Below are 27,036 nucleotides of genomic sequence, written 5' to 3'. Positions count from 1 at the left end.
AGAAGCTTGTATTGCCCAATAAAAAACAATAGAGGTAGATGAGCCGGCGAAGAATGAGTGTGCTAGATTTTTGGAAGCACTTCAGTTGATTAATGCGAGCCAAGATCCAGAATTTGAAGAGTTTGATATTGAGAAAGAGAAGGAAAAGGCAAGAACGGAAGAACCTCCAAAACTTGAACTGAAGCCTTTACCTTCTCAATCAAATATGTGTATCTTGGTGAAGTAGAAACCTTCCCAGTGATCATCAATTCAAGGTTGAGTAATTTGGAAGAAGAGCAATTGATTCGGGTGTTAAGGGAACATAAATCAGCAATTGGATGGACTATTTCGGACATTAGAGGCGTCTTTCCATTGTTTTGTATACATAAGATACTCATGGAAGATAATGTCAAGCCTAGGGTATAACCACAACGGAGATTGAATCCTTCGATGAAGGAAATGGCAAGAAAGGAGGTGGTGAAACTTTTAGATACGGACATAATTTATCCTATTTCAGATAGTCCATGGGTGAGCCCGGTGCAAGTGGTTCCAAAGAACGGAGGTAGCACAGTGATAAAGAAAGAAAGCAATGAATTGATACCAACTAGGATAGTCACGGGTTGGAAGGTGTGCATTGACTACCGAAAATTGAATAAAGTGACAAGGAAGGATCATTTCCAATTTCCTTTCATCGATCAAATGTTGGCAAGATTGGCAGGGCATGCTTACTATTGTTTCTTAGATGGTTTTTCAGGTTATAATCAGATTGCCATTGCTCCTGAAGATCAAGAGAAGACGACATTCACTTGTCCTTATGGCACCTTTGCTTACAAATGCCCTTTGGGTTGTGCAATGCACCGGCCACATTTCAGCGATGCATGATGTCAATCTTTGGTGACATGGTGGAGTAGTTTATAGAAGTCTTCATGGATGACTTCTTTGTTTTTTGTTCTTCTTTTGACTATTGTTTATCTAATCTCTCATTTCTTTTGCAGCGATGTTGGGAGACGAATTTGGTGCTCAACTGGGAGAAATGCTACTTCATGGTATAAGAAGGAATAGTACTTGGTCACAGAATTTCAAAGGACGACATCGAAGTGGATCGAGCAAAAACAGAAGTGATTGAGAAGCTGCCACCAATTGCAAATGTTAAGGCAGTTCAGAGTTTCTTGGGGCATGCGGGGTTCTATAGATGGTTTATCAAGGATTTCTCTAAAATCTCTAAACCCCTTTGCAATTTACTAATTAAAGATGTTCCTTTTGATTTTGATGATGAATGCATGCATGCTTTTCAAACTCTTAAGAAATTGTTAGTGTCTGCACCTATTATTGTAGTTCCTGATTGGGGACTACCATTTGAATTGATATGTGATGCTAGTGATTTTGCACTAGGAGTAGTTTTAGGACCAAAAAAGAACAAAGTTTTGCATGTAATTCAGTATGTTAGCAAGACACTCACTGATGCAAAGTTGAATTACACAACTATTGAAAAAAAGTTGTTAGCCATGGTTTTTGCATTTGACAAATTTCGTTCTTATTTGCTAGGTGCTAAGGTGATAGTCTACACAGATCATTTGGCACTTAAACACCTGTTGGCAAAGCAAGAAGCGAAACCTCGACTGATAAGATGGATCCTATTACTACAAGAGTTTGAGTTGGAGATTCGAGATAAAAAGGGGTCAGAACATGTAGTGGTGGATCAATTGTCAAGGATTGAACGACCAACCCTGGGAAGTGAAGAGGAAACCCAAATCAAGGAAGCCTTTCCGGATGAGAAATTGATGAGAGTTGAAGAAGCATCTTGGTATGCAGATATTGCAAACTATTTGTCATCGAGAGTGCTCCCAATTGGCATGACCTTCCAACAAAAGAGGAAGTTTTTTTCTGACTTGAAGTATTATTTCTAGGAAGAGCCATTTTTGTATAGACACTGTGCTGATCAGATGATACGTAGATGTGTCCTGAAAGAGGAGATGGAGAGTATTCTATGACATTGCCACGAGAGGGAAATAGGTGGTCATTTTGGAGGAACTAGGACAGCAACCAAGGTCCTTCAATATGATTTTATTGGCCAACCGTATTCAAGGATGCCCTTTGGGTGGTTCAAGAATGTGACCAATGTCAATGGAGTGGAAATATTTCAAGGAGAGATGAGATGTCGTTGAATAATATCCTAGTTGTTGAGCTGTTTGATGTGTGGGGAATTGATTTCATGGGTCATTTCCCAAATTCTTATAGGAACATGTACATTTTGGTAGTGGTGGATTATGTCTCGAAATGGGTGGAAGCTGTTGCATTGCCATCCAATGATGCTAGAGTGGTGGTTAAGTTTGTGAGAAAGAACATTTTCTCAAGATTTGGGGTACCACGGGCAATCATTCAGTGATGTGGGGTCTCATTTTTGCAATAGGCAATTAGATGTGTTGTTAGGAAAATATGGAGTGAAATATAAAGTGGCTACACTATACCATCCTCAGACTAGAGGGCAAGTAGAACTATCGAATAGATAACTTAAGGGAATTTTAGAGAAGTCAGTTAATACATCTAGGGAGGATTGGTCACGAAAGTTAGATGATGCATTATGGGCATACCGCACTACATTCAAGACTCTAATTGGCATGTCTCCATTTAGGTTAGTAGATTGGAAAACATGTCACTTGCCAGTGGAACTCAAGCATAAGGCATATTAGGTAGTCAAGCAGCTAAACATGGATTTACGAGCTGCTAGGGATGAAAGGATGTTGAATTTGAATGAACTTGATGAGTTCCATCATGATGCGTATGAGAATGCTCGGATTTACAAAGAAAAGACCAAGAAGTGGCATGACAAGCATATCAGGAAGAAGAACTTTGAAGTGGGTCAGAAAGTTTTGTTGTATAATTCTAGACTTAAGCTCTTCCCTGGAAAACTTAAGTCTAGATGGTCCGAACCCTTCATAGTTACAAGAGTTTACCCATACAAGGCGGTGGAGGTGCATGTGAAGAAAAGGGCACATTTAAGGTCAATGGACAGAGATTGAAGCCATACATTGATGGGGTGATGAGTTGCAAGTCATTCCCCATCCAACTTGACATCCCGACATGAGGACTTGAGAAAGTCGAGCTTCCGACTATAAACAAGTGCTTATTGGGAGGCAACCCAAGTGTTTTTAATTGTTTATTTGTTGTTTTGAATTTGTTTAGTTACTTTATGGTTTAGAATAATTTTAATTTTGAGTGTTTTTGGGTGTTTCAGGTGAATTATCGAATTAAGGCGAAAAAGGGAAATTCCCAGTTTTCGCCAATTTCCCATTTTCGCCGCGACGATGTGCATTTTGCAAGAAGAGGAATTCAAAAATCCTAGACTTCGCCACGGCGAAATTTGTTCTTCGCCGAGGCGATGTGCTCTCTAGAAGTTCTTTCTTCGCCGTGACAATAAACTCTTGGGAATTCGTTGCCGCGGCGAAGTTTATTCTTCGCTGTGGCAAAGTCTGTGATTTTTCAGTTTTTAATTAAAACGCATAGTTTTATTTTAGGAAAGTTTTTAGGTTTTGGGATCGACTATATAAGAAAAACTTGGACATTTTGAGAAGGGTTCATCTGGTTTTCATCCGGGTTTAGAGCAGCTTTGACATCTTGGGGAGAAAGGAAAAGAAGAATTGAGATTTAACCTTGTGGATTCATCAATTAGGGGAGATCTTTACTCTTTTCTCTGTTTCAACATGTTGACTGCTGTATTTACTGTTTTTCTTGCGATTTGTGTTAATTTCGTTATGAACTAACTCACTTTGGGTTAGGGTTTTGATGTAATTCGGATTTCCATGGCTAATAAATAGATTATTGTTGCTTTTACATTCTATTGCATGGATTGCGTGATTATTCTGATTTTTCTTTGATTTTATTTGTTGAACATGATAAGATTGAGAAATGAATCATGTTGAGCTTCTTGAGTAATCACCATTGTTGTATTGAACGCTAGAGATAGGTTTGAGAATCAATGAAATCAATCTAGGATTCCATTAGCTTAATGAACTTGGATCTATTAATCTTCAATTTGTTAGNAAAAAAAAAAAAAAAAAAAAAAAAAAGAACATAGCCAAGCAAAAACAAGAATGTACAATTTGTAATTCCACCCATATTACTTTTAAACATTACAAAGCTAACCCAATATTGTTGGATAAAAGCTGAATGATGTCGTTTTTTAGTACTTAAGTCCTGTCGCTTAAAGTGCTGCTGTTTTGACTAAAATTGTAAAAGCATAAAGTAAATCAAAATATTTTCATTTTTGTATTGTAAGAAATTGGTTACATTAAGAACCTCACTGCAAGAACATCAATAACCTCATTGCATCATCATTATTAACATCACCAGCAAGAACTCCACTACATTAGTAACATCACCAATAACAAGAACCCTCATCATCTTTATATAGTGATTAGGGATGAAAAGACCCTTATAATCAAAAGAAACACAAAAAGAGTGTACAAAGAAGTATCCAGCAACAAAAAAATAAAAAAAAAATAAAAAAAAAATAAAAAAATAAAAAAATTCTCAATCTTCTTGATAATCTTTGTTCTCAATTATGTGGACGGAAACCATAAAGAGTGAGCTTTGCTAGCTAACAAGAAACACCAACTCAGTGCCCAAAACACAAAAGGAGTGTACAAAGAAGTATCTAGTAACACACACACACACACAAATCTCAATCTTCTTGATAATCTTTGTTCTCAATTACAAGGATGGAAACCTTAAAGAGCCAGCTCTACTAGCTAACAAGAAACTCCAACCTAGTGCCCAAAACACAAAAAGTTAGAAGCTTTCTTCTCTAATTTCTTTGCAAAAAACTTTCTGTGAGTGTGTATAGTAATGTTGTCCATTTTTGTGCATGAGAATAAGATATACAATAACTAGCCAGCACACTCAAACAATGGAAACTCAAATGATTATGGATATAGCTATTGATCTTTATTATATTTTGTCAATGGTCATTTGATTTGATAGGTCCCCACAAATATTCAAACAATAAAGTGAACTGTTTTCTCTTCGGGTGAGAAAGTACCGCAAGGTTTGGATAACAAATGATTACTTGATACTTCATTGACAACTGTTGGCTGCTTAAATAAGCAAGGCCACGTATAAGCAAAGCGAATCAAAAGGAAAACTAGAAACTAACAATTGGATGCTAAACTCACTTAAAACAGCACATGCAAATACACGATGCAAACACACGTAAATAGAACATAGTTGCATGAAATCAAAGTAATGTAAAACTCGCAACTAATGAAGACCCATTCGCAACTGAAGACCCATTCGTATGTAAGACTCGCGACTGCTACGACCTAGTTCCTCATGCATTGTTATTCACATGCTTTAATGGCCCCCATCCACCTCCTACGTTGCATGCATGCTGCGTGCAACGTTCTTTCACGTACCAGCGTATCCCAAATATTTGGGATTTGGCTTATGGCCCCTCTCTGATCATCGTGTCCTATAAATACCTCCCCTATCAAGCAGATCCTTGTCCTCAAGGTCCATATTCGAAAACATCTCCGTAGCTTGGCTATTGGCTCCCATGTTGCCTCTTTGGCTGGAAGATGCTTCCATTACACTAAACTTTCTTTGACAAGTTGGGTTCCTTGCTTGATCCAGCGGTAGTCTAAAATAGTTTGAGGTTCCAATATGACTACTCCTTTATTGGTGAATGGTGGTAACTTGGCTTGTTTTGTCTCAGCAATTCCCCCCTTGTCCTAGTATCGTTTAAGCAATGACACGTGAAACACTGGGTGAATGTGCGCCCTTTCTTGTAGTTGTAATTTGTATGCGATAGGTCTGATCTTCTCTAGATTTGGGTAGGGTCCATAAAACATGCTAGCGAGCTTTTGATGGACCCGTTTGAAGACCGTTTGCTAGCGATATGGGTGCAGCTTCAAAAGCACCTAGTCACCAATGTTGAATGAAATGTCCCTTCTCTTTTGATCTGCCATCTGCTTCATTCGATTCATCGATCTTTCTATGTTGGCCTTCAATTGTCGTAGTTGTTCATCTCGGTTCATGAGTTGCTGGTCTACTTCGTGTACTGGTGAAAGTCCTTCATTATACATTGGAATGAAGGGTGGTAGCCTAGCATACAGCGCCTGAAAATGAGTCATCTCTGTCAAAACATGGTATGTTGTATTATACCAATATTCAGCCCAAGGCAAGTAGTAGCACCATTTCTGTGGTCATTGATGAATGAAACACTGTAAATATTGCTTGACGCAGCGATTTATGACTTCGGTCTAGCCATCCATCTGTGGATGGTATACAGAACTAAGCTGTAGTTTGGTGCTGGACATTCTAAAAAAATTCCTGCCAGAAGTGGTTGATGAAGATAGGGTCCCGATCACTAACAATGGACTTAGGCATCCCGAGAAGCTTGATGACGCCTTCCACAAATTTTTCTGCCACATGTTTTGCAATAAAAGGATGGCTTAAAGTAAGAAAATGTGCGGACTTACTAAACTTGTCGACCACTACCATGATGGTGTCCTTTCCTTGCAAAACCAGTAATCCCTCAATAAAATCTAAGGTGATGTCATCCCATACTTGGCACTGGTTGAAGAAGCCCAGTTGGAGCCAATGTCTCGGTCTTTACCTTCTGGCATACCTCACACCCCTTGACATAGTTTTGCACTGCTCTATGCATCCCAAGCTAGTAAAACTGCTGTCCCAGCTTTTTTAATGTACTTAAGACGCCCGAATGACCCATAACCTTTGTGTCATGCATTTTGTGGAGTAGCTTAGCCCTTAAGGGTGTATCGTTCGGAATGACGACCCTCCTCTTGTATAGTAGTAGCCCTTGCCACCATGTATAAGATCCCACAGGTTGTTCCGTGGCCACACGGCCCATGGACTAAATGTACTAGTCCTTATTTGAAGCTTTTTTAATTTCTTCCCATAAACTAATACGCGGAAAGAAAATATGGTGAAGAATGGGACTGCCTTGCTTGCGTGAGAGAGCATCAGCTGCAGAGTTTTCACGGCCCGATCGGTAAATAATTTCGTAGTTGTAGTCCAAGAGCTTAGCAACCTATTTTTGTTGCTTCGAGGTTGCTATTCTTTGTTCCAGAAAATACTTGAGACTACATTGATCGGCCTGAATATAGAATTTTTAGCCTAGAAGGTACGACCGCCACATGCGTATGGCTTCTATGATAGCCAACATCTCCTTAGCGTATGTCAATCAAGATTTCTTAGTCACTCCAAGAGCTTGACTCATGTACGCCACTGGTTTGCCTTGCTAGGCCAGGACCACCCCAATTCGTTCCTCGGATGCATCCTTTTTGATAGTGAAGGCCTCGTTGAAGTCAGGCATGGCCAATGTGGGAGTGGTCGTCATGGCCTATTTGAGAGCAAGGAAGGCAGCTTCAGCTTCCTCATGCCATCCGAATTGGCCTTTTTTGAGAAGGTTGGTGAGTGGCCGAGCTATAATGCCATAGTTCTGGACGAACTTTCAATAATATCTTGTCAAACCTAAAAATCCACATAGTTTCGAAATGTTAATAGGCCTAGGCCAAGGCCAAGCTACCATAGCAGCAATCTTACTTTCGTCCACCTTTACGCCTTGGCTAGTGATAATGTGCCCTAGGTACTCCAGTTCTTGTTGCCCAAATTCACACTTACTAGCTTCGACAAAGAATTGGTGCTACCACAATATTTCAAAGGTCTGTTTTACATGCACTAAATGCTTGTCCCAATCGGAACTATAGATCAAAATGTCATCAAACAAAACTAGTATGAATTTGCGAAGATGATGATGGAAGATAGAGTTCATGATAGCTTGGGATGTAGAGGATGCATTACATAGGCCAAATGGCATTACCAAGTACTCATGATGTCCATTATGTGTTCGAAAAGCAATTTTATGGACATCATGTGGATTTACTCATACCTAATGGTACCCTGCCCTCAAATCTAGCTTAGTAAAGTAGGAAGCATCATAGAGCTCGTCCAGCATATCATCGACTATGGGGATTAGAAATCGGTCCTTAATGGTTGCAGAGTTGAGCGCGCGATAATCTATGCAAAACACCAGTTCCTGTCTTTCTTTTTCACTAGCAAAACGGGTGATGAGAAAGGGCGAGTACTGGGTTGAACAAGCCTTGAACTCAACATATCTTGGACCTGTTTCTCTATCTCGTTCCTTTGATAATGCGCGTACTTGTAAGGCCAAACATTAATCGACTCAGTTCCTTCTTTAAGAGTGATGTCATGGTCAACCTCCCGTGTTGGTGGCAAACTCGAGGGTTCTGTGAACAGATCAGAAAATTCCTGTAATATCTCTTGCACACTCAGATGATTATTCCCTTGTGGTTCCGTTTGGGGTGACTTGGAAGCATAATGCAAATAGCGCCTGGCTAGGGCAAATTTCCTTGGATAGCTCCTTGGGTGATGTGATGCGGATGTCTTGCCCATCGATGCTGATAAATCTCCTGGTCTGGTTTTCCCACAAAAATTCCATGGTCAACTATTTCTAGTCGCAAACCACGGAGCCAAGTAACTTGAGCCATTGAATCCCTAACACTACGTCTAACCTTGTGAAAGGGAATGAGTAAAGAGTTAATGGAAAAAGGGTGTCCTGTAGATCTACTTGTACCTTCTCAAACCGCCCCTAGCATCGGAGATTTTCTCCATTGGCAACCTGAACTATGAAGGTTTCCGTTGGCACCACTGGCAACCGTAGTAGATTGGCAATATGCTCACAAATGAAATTGTGAGTCTAACTGCTATCGTTCAATACTATTATTTTGTGGGAATCGATTTTGGCAGCTATCCGCATGGTCTTTGGCTCTTCCCATCTTGTTAATGCATGCAGCGTAATTTTTGGTTCTGTAGTCTCTTCATAATTCTCTTTGTTTGGTTGTTCTTCAGCGTCCTTGTTAAATAAAAAGAGTGTCGCTGCCATCGTAACCCTCCAACATGAGTATCCGTGGCCCATGCCATTTTTGCCTTACAGTAAAACAGTCATTATATTAAAACATAAGTTCTGGGCTCTCCTCCACTGCATTTCCTCCCAAGTGAGTCGTCGAACAGGATTAGTAAGGGCTGGTGGAGCTATTCGATTGGTAGGGGGAAGAGCTAGGGGAGCTCTTATCTGTGGTGTAGGTCTGACAAACCTCATCTATCTAGTAAGTTGATCATCTTTCATCTGTGCTAAGCCGATGAATTTCTTCAAAGTTTGAGGCTTAAACATTCAGATACCATTCGAAATGTCTGTTTTTAAGCCACCCATAAATGTTCCCACAAGAGCTCTCTACGTCCAACCTTGTACACGATTGCCTAAGCGCTTGAATTCCCGCTGGTAATCATGCAATAAACCATCTTGCCATATCCTTGAAAGGGCTTCATAAAATCTTCACACTCTAAAGGCCCAAAGCGAGCCTAGAGTTCGTCTTTAAAATTTTCCCACAAGAGAGCACGACCTTCTTCTCGGAACGTCCTACGGATCCACTACCACCATTGGTTGGCCTCTCCTTCTAAGTGATAGGAGGTCAAAGAGACCTTTTGGGCTTTGGGAGTATTCTGGAACTCAAAAAATTGGTTCACACGATTGAACCACTCCATCGGATCATCTCCTAAGAATCGAGGAAATTCAACCTTCGCCGTTTTGGAGGATACAACAAGCTGTCCCCCAATATGGCCTTCACGATATTGGTTACCATGGTTTGGAGGCTTTTGGTTTGCAAGGAGTACATCAGAGAGACGGTTAAGAGTTTCTTCTAAATGCTGCAACCAGTCAGCCATGCCGAGCTCCATCCGGTGGACCCCACCTTGCACTCCACTGAGTCCTACCTCCAACTACTCAATACATTCCTTATTGGTTCCCATAAATAACTTGGCTCCGATACCAATGATAGTCCCAACAAATATTCAAACAATAAAGAAAACTATTTTCTTTTTGGGCGAGAAAGTATCGCAAGGTTTGGATAACAAATGATTACTTGATACTTCATTGACGATTGTTGGCTGCTTAAATAAGCAAGGCCACGTACAAGCAAACCGAATCAAAAGGAAAACTAGAAACTAACAACTGGATGCTAAACTCATGTAAAACATCACATGCAAATACACGACGCAAACACACGTAAACAGAACATAACTGCATGAAATCAAAGTAACGTAAAACTCGCAACTAATGAAGACCCATTCATAACTGAAGACCCATTCGTACGTAAGACTCGCGACAGCTACAACCCAGTCCCTCCTACATTGTTATTCACGTGCTTTAATGGTCCCCATCCACCAGCATGCATGCAACGTTCATTCATGTACCAGTGCATCCCAAATATTTGGGATTATGGCCCCTCTTTGATCGTCGTGGCCTATCATGATCAAACGACTATGATGTGATCATGTCATTTATATTTGATCACACTCAAAAGATTTTCACTTGATATCATCAATCAGCTTTGTACATGATATGTTTGTTGTATTTCAAATAGCACAGAAAAAATTAAAATGGCACATAACCCGCATTCCGTTAATAACGGTTAACGAAAATCTGTTAATGAATACAATGAATTTTTCACCTTTTAACCAAAATATAATAAATCACCCTGAACTATTTAAATTTATATATATGAAACAAAAGTTATAAAAAGAGTTTTTGTCACCCTAACACATTTTTCATATTCACCCCAAAATTTCATTAATTCATTTTCATTTTCTTCCCATTCAAACAAAATCTCTCACATGAAATAGTCAACAATTTCATCTCAATTTTTTTCCCACAACCAAATCAAAGACTAACCATCATTTGAACCCGTCATTACACAAAACTATAATTCTTAAAATCATTTGAATCCACAATTGAAAATAAATAATATGAAAAATATATTTAAAAAAAATTGGTGGTTGAATAGTTACAACACGATCTGAGCAACCAGCAAGCTGATCGTGACTATCATTTTTTTTTTTTTTAAACAATTCTAATTAGTTAATACAATTGGGAAATTAAGAGAAAAAAGGTCATTTTGTTTAAAACAAAACCTTTAATATTGGCTTTATTAAAACACTTTAAACATTTTACATTCTCTAACTAAATAAAATTGTCATTACTTGATTTTTTGTCCTCTTTTGATATTTTAAACAAGGATTAACGAAAAATTAATATCATGAAAAATACTATATAGTATAATTATTATTCTTCCACTTTAGAAATGACAAAAAGAGAGGAATGCGACTTTCGTGAGTGTAAGGAATAGAGCTAGGCATTTGGGACTGGGTCCAAAAACGCAGTCCTAGGACCGGTCCTAGCAGGCATGGTCTCAAAACCGGACTAGGCCTAAGGAGGAAGGCTCGGTCCCTCCACTGGGCCCTCTGCCAAGGCCCAGGCCCAAACTCTTTTGGTTTTTTTTTTAGCCCCCTATACAATTACTAAAACCCCCTGTAAATTTTGAAATAAACATAAATTGTAGGGGTTAAAATAAAATCTTACAAAATTTAAGAAAAAAAAAATTCATAACCGTTGGCTAGCAGTTTGGGGGGGGTAAGGGAGTTGCAATGCTACACTATAAATATTCCCTAAATTTCTCATTTTTTCCACACCCACTCAATCTCTCTACTCTCTACTCCAAATCTCCAATCAAATTCTCATTCAATTTATAATTATAATTATAATTTATTTATTTATTTATATTTTCAATTTTTTATATTTTTCAATATCATCTCTTATTCATATTATTTAATGCCCACATTTAGGTATGTAACTTATTTATGCTTTTATGCCCTTAGTTTTGCTTGTTTTAAGGTGGAAGATTGGAAAATTGGGAAGTGCAGACTTTGCCGCGGCAACAAAGTCTCTGCCCAAATCGTGTTTTAGAATTTGTAGGCTTCGCCGCGGCAAAAAAGAAATTTCGCCGCGACGACGTATGCTCTAGAATGCTTCGCCAAGGCGAAGAAAAAGTTTCGCTGGAGCAAAGAACTGGCTGGAATTTTTGAGAAAATTCTAGAAAACTTCCTTAAGGGCAAAATGACCTTTCTACCCCTAATTAGTTGTAAATGTGGGAAGTGAAAAGTAAGAAAATTTTATGGAGAATGCAATGAAGGTGAGGGTGTTTTTTTTAATTGACTAAAGGGTAAAAAAGGAATTTCCTAGAAAGTGTGACGGCAAAATGGGAAAGTATATTTATTAATATGAGATATTAAGGGTTCAAGAATACAAACCCTATCATTCTCTACACCTCACACNATTTACGCGATATAGTATAAAATGCCTTTTATTGATTAATGAACATTATTACAAAGAGTCAATTCTACAATAATTGATTGGCTCTAGGGCACCTACTCCAACAACTATATCATGTAAATCATAGTTGTATGTATTGATATATGTCTTTAGGATGGTAGAACCGTGACGAGGGTATCAAGTGTTTCAAATCTTGATAGTGAGAACCCTATGAGCACATATGGTGGCCATTCTAGAAACGTCTGTAGCCCCAGTATTATTTTGAAGTAAGGGCTCATATATTACAGTAAGGCTATCATTGTGTTGAACGACCCTGTCGAAAGGCAGTGGCAGATCTCACTTATCAAGGTTGTTTGGTGACAACTTGGTGCAACACATAGGTGCTTGCTGAAGGCAGGTTCACCGGACTTACCCACTAGGGGATTCCATATAGATATGGAACAAATCCTCTAATGAATGGTGGTGCATGTGATCCTTAGACTTGAGAGCACTGAAACGCCTTGTGCACCGATTGGTGTAGTTTGACACTAGCTTAATGTAGTTCTATTTAGAGCCATCAATAAGGTAATGATTGGCTGCATCGAGGAGTGTATCAAGACTATAGTGGATCGATAGAGGATTCATCACTCCCGAGTATAGGAAAAGTTATCTCATGACCCAATTCAGTTAATGAAAATGACAGTAAATCTGTGATCATAGTGGGATTGAGTTGTTGCTCAATCTAATTTATTCTAGTCATTGGTCTAGTAATTGAATACAAATATATCAAGGATAACCGAGGTTGACACTATTTCTATACCTCAGTCTCGATGAGATAACAGATGATGAAAGCATTTGATTGCATGGTAACCATATCATTGACAGGTAGCTTGTAATGTCCACATTGAGATACGTAACTTATTTATGCTTTTATGCCCTTAGTTTTGCTTGTTTTAAGGTGGAAGATTGGAAATTTGGAAGCGCAGACTTTGTCGCGGCAACAGACTCTTTGCCCAAATCATGTTTTAGAATTTGCAGGCTTCGCCGCAACATAGAAGAAATTTTGCCGTGGCGACGTATGCTCTGGAATGCTTCGCTGAGGTGAAGAAAAAGTTTCGCCAGGGCAAAGAGCTGGCTGAAATCTTTGAGAAAATTCTAGAGAAAACTTCCTTAAGGTCAAAATGGCCATTCTACCCCTAATTAGTTGTAAATGTGGGGAGTGAAAAGTAAGGAAATTTTATGGAAAAGGCAATGAAGGTGAGGGTATTTTTGTAATTGACTAAAGGGTAAAAATGGATTTTCCTAGAAAGTGTGAGGGCAAAATGGGAAAGTATACATATTAATATGAGATATTAAGGGTTCAAGAATACAAAACCTATCATTCTCTACACCTCACACGCCACTTCGCTCTCAAATCCTCTCAATTCCTTCATCAAATTTTCAAGGTAATTTACAGGACTTTTGGTTGGATTTTAATAGAGATTCATTCCAAAGCATCCAAAGGTAAGAATTCTTGCAAATAGATGTGAGAGTAATTTTTTAAAGTGTTGAGTTCTTATAGTTTATATGCTTAGGATTTTAGAGAAAGAGGAAGTTTACCAAAGAGGGAGGGATTCTAGTGGAATTACTCAAGTTCAAGGTAAGTAAATCCAACCCTAGCCCTTGATTTGATTGAGCAATAATTGTGTAGAGATTTCTTATATGAAATTATATGTTTGAGTGTTGAGATTTGTTGATGGAATTGATGGTTACTTATGATTAGAATTCCACCATGAGAAGTGATGGTTGTATTGATAGAAAATTTATGGAAGTTTGGATGAGTTAAGAAAGAATTTAAGAAGAGTTATGGAGTGTATTTTTCCTGGCCAGGTTTGATATTGAAGTTAGGGAGCTTTGCTCCAAAATCTTGGTGGTTAGAGATTGTTATGGTGGTGTAATCACCTTAGTGCTTTATTTGTGCATACAAAGTGTTTGATAAAGTTTCATAGAGAAGTGCATGTATGAGTATGTTGATTTATTATTTTGATATGAGCTTGTAGATGGTAGAGAAAGTAGAGAATGACATGTTACATGCCATATTGCATCATTGCATTTAAACATTTGAATTTAGAAAGAACCATAAGAAAAGCTCATCTACATGCATACATGCATGTAAGAACATTAAGAATATTAAGAACATTAAAGAAGAAAGAAAAGAAAGTTATTAAAGAAAAGAAAAGAAAATGATCATTAAGTTCTAAAAGAATATAAGAGAAGAGGAGGTTGTTGTGATGGGGTACCCGTGAGTGACAAGAAGAATTTCCCCGCATGCACGCCGCCTTCGGTGAGTGGCCTAAGAATAAGAAAGAAGAATCGGTACAGTCCGTAAGAGTGCATGTGGATGAGGACTGTACCCAAGAAAGAAGAATACACTCACACGACTAGGGTTCCGAATCCATGCCTTAACCGAGTTCGATAGGCAAAGAATAAGAAAGAATAAGAAAGAAAGAATAAGAGAAGAAAAGAAAGAAAGAATATTAAAGCAAAGAATAAGAAAGAACAAGAAAAGAAAAGAAAAGAAAGAAAAGGGAGAATAGAAAGAAAGAAAGAAGAGAAATAGAGAAAAGAAAGAAGTACAGAAAAAGAAAGAAAAATAGAATAAGAAGCAGAAAAACAGAAAAGAAAAGGCATCATCTATGTATTTGTGCATTGCATCATACTTATGCATGGCACTTTGCCTACTACCAAGAGTAGTGAGAAATTAGAAAGAAGGAAAGAACAGAGAGATTTGAATAAAGAAATAATAGAGAAAGAATAGAGAAAAACAGCGAAGTGTAATTAATGTAAGAAAAGAAGTTCAGAGTTTGAGCAATTGAGAGAGTGGGGTAGTATAGCGGATTTACTTACTGAGCAATTAGTGCTCACTCTGTTGATTTCTTGTTTTCATAGGGATAGGTGAGAAGCAGTCAGATGGACATCGAGAAGCAGAGGGAATGGCACCACTGTCCACTATTTTTGAGTTTATGTATATGATATTTTTGTATTGTAAAGAATTTAGTATATAAAGTAAAGAAATTTTTCGGGCCCATTATCTTTCATTTATATGCTTATGTGCTTTTATCATTTTGTATTTCCCAAGTATACTAGTTAGAAAGAGTTATTACATAGCCATTTCGCTGAATCTGAATCTATCGGGTGACCATGATGCCTTGCTAGGGGCTAATCTTGGTCTGTGTGTAGTGAGACGATTGATTGGTGTCAATTGCGATACTATTCACTGTCGGTATGATGAGGAGCCTACGGGTCACACACTAAGGAGACAGTTTAAGGATGGTTAACTATGGAACGGTATATTCATCTTTTGGACGAAAAGGCATATTGGTAATTTTGTTGTGTAATTAAATTTACTGAGATTGTAAACTGTGTCCAATTTTATTATTGGAATAATTTAGCAAATTATGAATTTAATTATTGAAATTAATATTAATATTAATATTAATATTAATATTTAACTAAATAATTAAACAGGGACCCATATGCGATTCCACCAAAGTTTTGTTATTGCAAACTTTGGGGTGGAATTGATATTTTGCTTTACTATATAAAGAAAGCAAAAGTTAGGTTTTATATGAATTCTTCATTTTTTGCTGTGAGTGATTTTGAGAGAAATATTTTCTCTCTTCATTTTCTTCACTCTTTCTTCCAAACCTTGAATCCTTAAAGCCAAGGATTGAATCTAGCAAAATAAATCTTTCGTCTCTGTTGTACTGTCTTCGTGTAGACAACGTGAGTTTGATCCTATTCTTGGATCGGTAGCAAAATCGCATTCAGAGACATTTGAGGGAGCCTCCAAATGTGCGTATGATTTCTGATCCTTGTCTGGATCCTTGTTATATTTGTTCTTTTCAATTTAAGCATGTAAAATATATACATATCATACCCTGATCTTGGGTTAATCAAAGTAATCGATGGGAAATTTTTTTTTTCTGCTGTGTTTACCCACCAGTTTACTTACAGGTGGAACCAAGTAAGAGTCCTTGTGCCCTTCTAATTCAAGCCATACTGAAGTTGAAGGCTACATAGGAGTGGAAGTAGTAGGTTGTGTAATAAAAGGAAATAATTTTTCATTAAATTTAACGTGACGAGCAAGATAAACACGGTGACTTTCTAGATTAAGACAGCGATATGCATGATGAGAGGGAGAGTTACCAAGGTAAACACACAATTTTGTTCTATAGGAAAATTTATAGTTGTTGTAAGGTCGTAAAAATGGAGAAATTGCATAGCCAAAAGGCTTCATGGCCAAGTAATTCAGGGTGGCGTTAAAAGAACTGAAAGTGGAGATTTATTTTATTTTTTCGGAGTAGGCAAAACATTAATGGACATTGCAGCAACGCCAAAGGCATGATGCCAATATTTAAATGGAGCATGACTATGAGCAAGTAATGTCAGGCCAGTATCCACTAAATGTGTTATTTTGCGTTCGGCGATGCCATTTTATTCGTGTGTATATGGACAAGCAATGTGATGAATTATCCCAACAGATTGAAAGTGTTTATTTAATTTTTGATACTCTTCTCCCCAATCAGAATAGAAGGCTTTAATCTATTCATTAAACTGTCTTTTGACACTAGACTCAAAATTATGAAAAATAGAAAATACCTCACTTTTATTTTTAAGAAAATAAACCCCAGTATATCAGCTAAAATCAACAATAAAAGAGCAGCATAACCATGTCCTAAACTAGAGAGCACTGTAGCAGGTCCCCAAACATTGGAGTGAATGATGTCAAGTGGTTCTTTGCTCGAATGGTCGAAAGAGGCTAAAGGAAGATGAACTAGTTTTCCTGAAAAACATGAGGAACAAATAGAATTTGATTTGCTTTGAGAAGAAGGTAAGCCAAATTCCTTTATTATTTTATTGATAGTGCGATAGTGAGGGTGACTAAGACGAACATGCCAATCTTGATTCGTGAGCTGTTCACTAGCGAAAGCTTGTTTTGGATTCAAGGGTTGACGAAGGGAAAAAATTCCGTGCTCACTTAGCTGTGAAGGAAAGCTTTTGAGTTTTCTGATCCTTTATAGAAAAATGAGAAGGCCAGAATTCAAAAAAAAAAACAATTATTGTTAGTTGTGTGTACTGGACAGTTGCATTATTTGGGGTGCGTCTTCTCCAAATGTCGTTGCATCGTCGAAGTCCCCTTCTCAGCGCCAATAATGGTTTCACAGAAATTACATACCCCACATGATTCTTCCCCCTCTATATTTGTCTTTGGCCGTTTTGATTTGGTGAAGTGTCGTCATACATCAGACACGACCCTCTTTGACAGTCGGGGGGGTTGGGCCATGCCTGTGCCAGTTGAGTCATAGCTCGCTTGTGTTTGGCTGCACCTCGTCCCGGCTGAATGTGGTTGTTGAATTGCGGTTGCTGCCTTTGGAGGAAAGGGTGAAAATGGATCGAACCCTTCCATTTCTTTGGTGGATGGAACGTAAACTCATTTGGGGATGATCATTCGAATGCATCATTTCGGGAATCCATTATGAATTTATGATAAAATAATAAATAATTAAAATGAAAAAAAATTAAATAATAATATGAATAAGAGATGATATTGAAAAATAGAAAAAATTGAATAATATAAATAAATAATATGAATAAATTATAAATATAAATATAAATATAAATTGAATGATAATTTGATTGGAGATTTGGATAGGGAGTAGAGAGATTGAGTGGTGTGGAAAAAATAAGCCAAAAGGGTTTGGGCTCAGGCCTAGGATCGGTCCTAGGCTCGGGCCTTGGAGGAGGGCCTAGTGGAGGGACCAAACCCTCCTTCTTAGGCCTGATTCGGTTTTGGGACCAAGCCTTATAAGACCGGTCCTCTCAAGGATCGGTCTTAACACTAGGTTTTTGGGCCGGGTTTTTGGATCCGGTCCCAAATGCCTAGCTCTAGTTAAGACTCTTTACTACCATATCATATGGTGAGTTCAATGTTGATTATCATAGGATAGGACCCTAATGGTTTCTCGGGCCGTCAAGAGGCCAAACACTTTTGCTAGTATATAATGAGGCCACAATATATTGTAGTCTTTATTGGATCAAACATTTAGTTATAATCATATTATATGTACCCTTCAAATGATGTCTTTATGTTATAATTCACACATCCTCAACTATGTTATAATTCAAGTTGGTAAAGCTTCGTACGACTACTACAACAATAATACATATTGATGAGGAAGCTAGAAACAAAACGACAGTTGAAATGTCAATTTTTTCAAATGGATATTTTTCGATTTCCAGAGGTTCATGGACTCTTTTTGAGGCATTTTTTTTTTTATCTTTCTCTATTAAGGAGAGGAAGACAATATGGATGACCGTTGACCAAATATATGGACAGATTTCTCGTTATCGAACTTTTTACACTTGTACCCCCATTATTTAAATCTTTTTACTCATAACAAAATTCTTGATTTCTGGAGATGTGTGGACTCTTTTTGTGTCATTTTTTTCGTGGTGTTTCCCCTATTGAGGAGAGGAAGACAATATGTTTGATTGTTGACCAAATTTGCGGATTACACTTTTACCCCATTCTTTGGCATTGCCAGTATGAGAAATGTGCAAACCTTGTCCATTACCAACATGAAGTTTATTGTAAACCCCACGTTATTATTCCGATGCCCTAAGGTATGAAATTCTACCCTTACAGGTAATTTTCTTTTTTGAATGGAAGGGTAAAATGGTCAATTTGCATGCATTTCGAGATGTGGCCATTATAAAGTGTAAGGGGTGATGTCATTGAAGAGAAATGAGGGTAGAATGGTCATAAAGTAGATTGATAGGTTTAAATGGCTTAAACGGTTACCAAGGGTATAATGGTCTTTTCACACAAATCCATATGAATTAAGTATCCATAAAAGTGCACTAAGGGTAAATTAGTCATTTACCTAATGGGATTGATTAATTACCAAGTGTTTAAAAGAAGTCAAATGGCATTAAATGAGTGCTAATCATTATGTTGTGGTAGAAATGACCAAAACGCCCTTATATGAAAAATTTATGCCAAATGACCCTTATATCTAACTTTTAATGACCAATCACAATAGAGTAGTAATAAAATAAATATCTATAAGGTTTTAAGAGAGAAGAGTCGGCCTTGTACACCCTAAATGCATCATGTTCTTCTTCCTCTCTCAAATCAACCATAAAAGCCACTAATCCAAGCAGTTTCTTGAAGAAGATCAAGATACACCTTAAGGAAATTCAATTTGAAGGGTTAAGGTAATCCCTAAAGCCCTAGCTTGATGAGTTTGAATGTAGTAAAGCAATTTCATGAGTGTTAATGCTTGTTATAGGTGAAGGTGTTTATTTGCAACCAACGAGGAGTGTTTATTTTGAGTTTTGATTGCCAAGGTAAGGGGAAAATCTCCCTTTAAACTATGTTATCAACACCTAGGGTTAGTAAACCTTAATTTTTGTTATGTTAATTTGATGTATGAAGTTAGGTTTGTTTATGTATTATGTGAATTGGTGTTGGTTGAGGTTTCTATTGGAAAAGGAGGAGGATATTGCCACTTGAGAGATTTGTAGTTGGACGATGGTTGGCACTTATTTGAATGTGAAAGGGAAGGTTTATGTGACTTTTATGACTTGGTTTGTGTTTGGAAAATGCTTGAATGATAATTGAATAATGGGCATGCAAAAGAATGCGGCATCCACCTTCCAAATAAAAAAAAAAAGTTCAAAATTTCTTTGGAAATTCAGTGAAGGCACTAAATAAATCCTATGGCCTTACATGAACAAGAATGGTAAAAGACACATAGTGAAATTCCTTATGTATGAAATTTGAATTGAATTAAGAAAATGAGAAATATTAAGAAAATATTCATGACAAGGAATTTCACTCAATTGACTAAAGATTTATGAAAGTGGTCATGGGTATATGCTAGATGAATGAACGTTATGAATGAGTGTGTCCATAAGTTAGCTGTAAATGACATGTATGATAAATGCATATGTAATGTTTATGTATGTTAAAGGGAGATTTTATCCCTTATGAATGCATTCTAAATGATAACAAATATAGCCTAGTTTAGTTGACTTATGGAGGATTTATGAAAGGTTAAAGAAAGGTTTCCATGAGTCTCTTGAGGCGTAAGGCCAAGATAAGAGTAATGGTATATGAGTTCCATGAGTCTCTTGAGGCGTAAGGCTAAGACCAGAGTAATGGTATATGAATTCCATGAGTCTCTTGAGGTGTGAAACCAAGATCAGAGTAATGGAAATTTTATGAAAACCATGAGTCCTTTGAGGTGGTAATCAAGAACAAGATAACGGTTCAAATGAATCTGATCGGTTCGTAAAGATAAACGAAATGTCAAATACCTAGATAAAAGAAATAGGCATGTCATGTTTGTGAATGTTGCATGAGTCATATATGTTTAGTGTTTTAGGATGTTTTAAATATACTATGACTTATGTGTATATGAAATTCAATGTGAATGTCATGACTATGATTTATGTCATTGACAATGAATAATATGTTGTGAATTTATGAACGTTATATATGTGTAAGAAATCCATGAAAGTTAGAATAGCCATATCCCCTTACTGAACGATTAGCGCTCAGCCCACGATGTTCATATGTTTTGTAGGTAAGGATTAAGGCATGAAGATGGGAGAGGATTCCAAGGGACGCTATGAGCATGAAAGGATGTTTTAATGATGACTATTGAATGGTTTTGCTAGTATTTAGTGAAGTAATTATGTTCATATTTCATAATGTAGTAAATATGTCCATGTTTTATAATGGAGTAAATATGTTTGTGTTAATAAAGGAAATCAAATTGCTAGTAAAGTTTGTAAAAGTGTTTATGTTCTTGAAATTTTTACTATGAATTTCATAATTTACTCCAAAAAAGGAAACTATATTATTTGACTTGTACAATGAACTTATTATAGTTTAGAAATTAAAAAAAAAAAAGTATTTAAATTACAGGTTTATTCTTTAAATAGGGTTTTAAAATAAACTTATTTCCTAGGCATGCATTTTCTAGGTCCTCAATACCCAAGGGATACTTAGGAAATACCCAGCTATGAAGGGGTTTTACATTTATCTTTATCCTTGCATTCATATGCCATGCTTAAATTTGCAAGATCTGGAGTACCACGATAATTGGCAATAGTATCTGGAAACTATGGGATAAAGTCAGTTGATGCACCAGAATAAACATGGTTGGCCTAAGAATTGAATGATTGGCTAGGAGTATAGAGTCTACGACAAATTTGACATGGACCATGTGGATGCCTGTTGTTCTAACTAGTGGAGTCGACGATGTAGGGAGGAGTGGAGCTGTTGTTGAAGATAAAGAAGGAGACTGTCGCATGATGGAGTTTGCTGAGGGAGGTTCTTATGCGCTTTTCAGAAGAATTTCATGAGCAACAAGTTGCCCGTGTAATTCATAAAATGGGATAGGTGTCGGTTGAAGATTGAGTGCAGTGATTATACTGTGGTAGTCACCCCAAATGTTATGATAAATGATGATGCTAAATTCTGCTAGGGTAATCTAACGACCAGTGATTGCTAATTCATCCGCAAGTGATTTGGCATGCTGAAGGTATGCATTGATAGATAAGTCATTCTTTTTCAATTCCTGAAGTCCTATATTTAATTGCAGTTGACGGTTTTGAGAAACAAAGCCAAAAGCGATGGAGAAGGCTTGCCATTCTTGGAAGGAGGTAGAGATATTGATGACATATAGGAAAACTTCTTCTGTTAAAGAAGACAATAACCAAGAAAGAAGCATCTAGTCCCGTTGGAACCATGTTTGATATTAAGGATTAGAAATTTCTTGTGGTTCTATGGTGGTAGAAAGAATTGTTTTTGGTGGGGCATGTGAGGAGCCATCAATAAAACTGTTGAGATTTTGATAGTTAAGGAGAGGAATAAATTGAGTTTTCCAAGCTAGAAAATTCTTTGTATTAAGCTTGAGAGATAAGGTGTGATGGGCATTTGGAGAAGAAGCAATGGGATTGGCCATAGTTATTTGAATGTTTAAAGGATCTTGAGATGCAATACTCACAACTCTGATACCATGTAAAAGAAAGAAATGGGCTGGAAAATATTTTGTATTTCTCACGTATAGCTTGAATTACAATATCAACATATAAAGAATTTGCATGAGAAGATAAGTAGCAGCTATACAAGATAATGACAAGAATAACAAGAATGAGATAACAAGATAAAAAACCCAAAGAAGATTGTGATAAGTAGTTGATGTGATTTGAAATTTGAATGAAGATAGATAAGGCTTAACAGTAGGTATTAGGTGTAAGTCAATCCAGTAGTGAGGTGCACTTTGTAATTAGTCAAAGGTACTGTAAGGATAGTTTTGTAAAAGTCTTAGGTCAAGTTACACAAGTTGCAACCCAAGTTGCAACACGCAATATGGTCAGTTTGCAATCAATATATTTTTAGCTCATTCATTCAAGAAATGAAATTCTCACTTTTGCAGTTACACTTCCTCTTCGTCTAATTCTCTGTTTATTGTATTTTATTTCAATTTTAGCTCCTTTTTGCTTTCTAGTAAAACCTTTCATGATATCAAAGCCTAAGACACATGTCCATGGCTAATTCAAGTCCTAAGTCTTCTGTTTTTGCTTCGAAATCTGATGTAGAGTAGTTCAGAACTGGAGGCGTTCAAAATGCAACAGTTCACTCATCACTTCCCACTCTTATGGTAAAATTGGGAGAGAAGAACTACAACTACTGGAAGTCACAGATCCTACCAGCTTTAGCTTCTCATGATCTAGATGGATTCATTACAGGTATGAATGCTTGTCCTCCTTTATTCGTGATGGAAAAATTGGAAGGAAGGGATCAATTGTGTTAATAACCAAAACCCTAAGTATTTTAGCTAGAAAAAGACTGATCAATTTCTTGTAAGTTGGTTGATCTTTTCAATATCAGAGTCAACGTTCCGACATGTGTCAAAATGCAATAGTGCCTATGAAATTTGGAACACACTTGAACTCCATTTTCAATCGTTTTCTAAAGCAAGAACATTATACTTAAGGAACATGTTACAAACTATGAAAATGAGACTCAAAGTGTGAATGAATATGTCTTGAGGATGAAAGAAGTAGGATATGAGCTTAATGCAACTGGTGTATATATTGAAGATGAAAAATTGTTTATGTATATCTTAGATGGTCTAGGTGCTGAGTATAACGTTGTTGTAGCTAATCTTACCTCTAATATCAGTCATATAACATTTCAAGAGGCACAGTTTTACTACACAAACATGAAATGAGATTAGAGAAGCAAAATAGTGCCTTAATGCATTTTACGAACAAATGTCTTCTGCTCTGTTAGCCTCTAAAAATAACCTTCTTGACAAGTCTACTTCACTGCCTGGATCTACTTAGATCACTTCAGGATTACCTTTAAATGAGTCATCAACTCTGTTAAATCCAGTTATGGATAATTATCCAGAATCAGGAGTATTATCGCAAGCAAGACAACAAGCTCAAAATTTCAATCTCGAAAATTCTGGATATCATCAATATTTTGATGAAACTTTAGAATTAGGTCATCTCGATGCTTTCAGATCTGATTTTAATGGAAGAATTTACAATGCTTAGCCTCAAGGTTTTATTGTTAGCGGTTTTGCTTCCTTTCCCAAAGGTCGAAGCTGAGGCAGTAGGTATGGTAAGCCATGGCTGATGTGTTAGGTTTGTGGGAAGCCTGGACACTCTGCTCTTAATTGCTACCATAGGTTCAACTATGATTACCAAGGCATTATGGTAGGTCCTTACAACAACTTGAGCCAATCTTTACCATATCCTATTGCTCAAACTCAACCTGGTTAATCTTGATTTTCAACTGTGACTCTTGACTCAGCTGAAGCCTTAGTTGCTAATGTCAATTCCTATGCTCGACCCGTAACCAACAATGTTGCTATTTTTCATGATTACTCGATGCATAGATATCTATTTTTCCTCAATTTGCATCTGGTGCTGGCTATACTCCTCAATGACCTTCTCAATTTCAGAAATTTGCTCCTCATGTTTCTTTTAACACTGTCTAGCCTAATATTACACAAGCATCTTCTACCACATATGCTACACCATCTTAAACAGTGAAAGACCAATCTTGGTACATGGAATTCGGGGCTTCTAATCACATGGTTGCTTACACTTCCAACATGGTGGCTCGAATGACATATCCTAGAGGTGCTAAAGTTCAAGTTGGTAATGGAGATTCCTTACCAATTACTCACACAGGTATGATGTTTCTCTGATTGTTTGATTCACATAACTAGTCAAAGTTAGAAATATATTGTGCATTCCTAAGATTGCTAAAAATTTGCTAAGCATCTCTCAAATAACAAGAGATAACAATGTAATCGTTGAATTCTACTCTGATCATTGCTTGGTGAAGAATAAAAGCACCAAGATTGTCTTACTCCACGATACTATCAAAAATGGACCTACTAGTTGGATTTTCCAACATCTGCCTACTTATCTGCTACAAACTCTAAGCCTACTGTTTCATCCATTTTAGTACCTGTAGAATCTGCTTCATTATCGCATACAACTGTAGTTAATTGCTTGGATAATTTTCTTTGTTTTGCTTCAACTATTTCGAATAAAGATACTGCATATAATGGTTCAATTTCACCATCGGATATGTCCTTTCTTTGGTATGCTAGACTTGGATATCCAAGTTCAAAGTCTCTACGTATTGTACTCAATAAGTTGAATGTTAAATCCTTTATGGATATCAATAAGAATTCCTTTTGTGAAGCCTATATATTTGGCAAATTAACTCAGTGCAATTTTCCTTTTTCTACCTCTCAAGCGCATGCTCCTTTAGAATTGGTGTATTTTGATTCATGAGGCCCTGCTCCTATTTTGTCTAAAGAAGGCTTTCGATATTATATTATCTTTATGGATGACTACAACTGTCACTTGTTGATTTACCCTCTAAAGCTTAAATCTGAAGCTTATGAAGTTTTTACTCAGTTTTATACATTTATAGAGAACCAATTGAATACTAAGATCAAATGCTTACAAACTGATTGGGGAGGTGAATTTCGCCTTTTTACCAAATATCTACAGCAGCATGGGATCATGTGTCATTACCCCTGTCCTCATTTACATTAGCAAAACGGCAGGATAGAGAGAAAACACCGGTCTATCACTGAGTTTGGTCTCTCTCTCTCTCCTAGCTCATGCCTCAATGCCTTTGAAGTTCTGGTGGATGGCTTTTTCAACAAGAGTTTATCTTATAAATAGACTATCCTCTACTATTCTTGATTTTAATTCTCCTTACCATGTGTTATTGCATCAAGAACCCTCATACCATGAACTCATAGTTTTTGGCTATAGTTGCTTTCCCTATCTCAGACCTTATCACAAATACAAACTTTCTTTTCATACAGAAAAATGTATTTCTGTGGGATATAGTTTGGCATATAAAGGATGTCAATGTATGACCAGATCTAGAAGATTATATATGGCTAAACAGGTCAGGTTTAACGAATATGAATTTCCATTCAAAACTGGTTTTGCTAAGAATCGATCTATTTCCAGTTCAGATTCGTGTATGGTTCCCTCTCCAGATTTGTCCTCCTAGGTTATTCCTTCTTCTACTCCTGGATTCAAGTGGGAATATGGATCTACTACCTCATCTACTCCTACTAGTAATATGCCTTAGCACCCAAAGTCACCTGAATTTAAATTTGTAGCAACATCTCATTTTTCTCAATCTCCTCTTGACAACTCTCATATGTAGCTCTCTTCTCCTAGTTTAGCTAAGGAAACTCAGTCTCCTGTCAGTTATCCACTAGACTGTTCTAATTCTCCCCAACCTAACTGTGATGTCTCTTCTCCTACTCGTCAACTTGAAGTTGTTCTTCCTCTGTCTCAGTCACAAAACTCAGCTCAGTCACCACATTTGGTCTCTTTTTCCTCTCTTGGTCTTCAACTTGAAGTTGTTCTCCCTCTTTCTCAACCATAAAACTTAGCACACCCACAATAGTCTACACCACCAAAACAATCTACTCAGTCACAATAGTCTGTTTTTCTTCCTAATGTTCATCCCATGCTCACCAAATCAAAGACACATCAGAATCAATCCATAGCTCAAGCTCTTTTATCTACATATGAAATTCTTAAAGAACCAAGAAATGCCAAGAAGCGCTAGCTAATCCTGAATGGAAAGCAGCTATAGACAATGAGTATCAAGCCTTACTAAATAATAAAACTTGGGAATTAGTCCCATATGAAGAAGGTATGCATGCTGTCGAAAGCAAATGGGTGTTCAAGACTAAGCTTAACACAGATGGATCTTTGCAAAAATATAAAGCCAGGTTAGTGGCCAAGGGGTTTTAGCAAACCCTGGCCTAAATTACTTTGATCCTTTTTCTCTGGTGGTAAAGGTAGCCACAATCTACATTATGTTATCTTTAGCAGTCCATAATGCTTGGGAAATCCAACAACTTGATATCAACAACGCATTTCTCAATGGAGACCTCACCGAACAAGTGTTTATGAAACCTCCAAAAGGGTTCTCATCTATAGATCAACCTCACCAAGTTTGCAGGCTTTGAAAAGCTCTGTATGGTCTCAAATAGGCCCCTAAGGCCTGGTTTGATAAGCTGCGCCATGCACTTCTAGCTTGGGGATTTCATAATAGCATCTCTGATGTAAGCCTCTTTTATTATTATAATGAATCTGCTGTGATGTTTTTATTGGTGTATGTAGATGACATCTTGGTTACGGGCAATGATCCAACTCTTATTACAAAATTAGTTCATGATCTCAACATTTAGTTTGCACTTAAAAGACTAGGACCAGTACATTACTTAGGCTTTGAAGTGAAGAGAAAT

The 27,036-nt window shown here is 37.2% G+C and overlaps 1 pseudogene; it reads left to right on the top strand.

Annotated features, from left to right (window-relative positions):
* Window positions 1-976: 976 nt before the first annotated feature.
* The window catches only part of LOC116115262, a 152,153-nt pseudogene continuing 126,093 nt past the window's right edge, over window positions 977-27,036 (top strand).

This window comes from Pistacia vera, unplaced genomic scaffold (genome assembly GCF_008641045.1).
Source record: "Pistacia vera cultivar Batoury unplaced genomic scaffold, PisVer_v2 Contig735, whole genome shotgun sequence".
Taxonomy (NCBI): Eukaryota; Viridiplantae; Streptophyta; class Magnoliopsida; order Sapindales; family Anacardiaceae; genus Pistacia; species Pistacia vera.
This window is presented reverse-complemented; position numbering and strand designations above follow the sequence as displayed.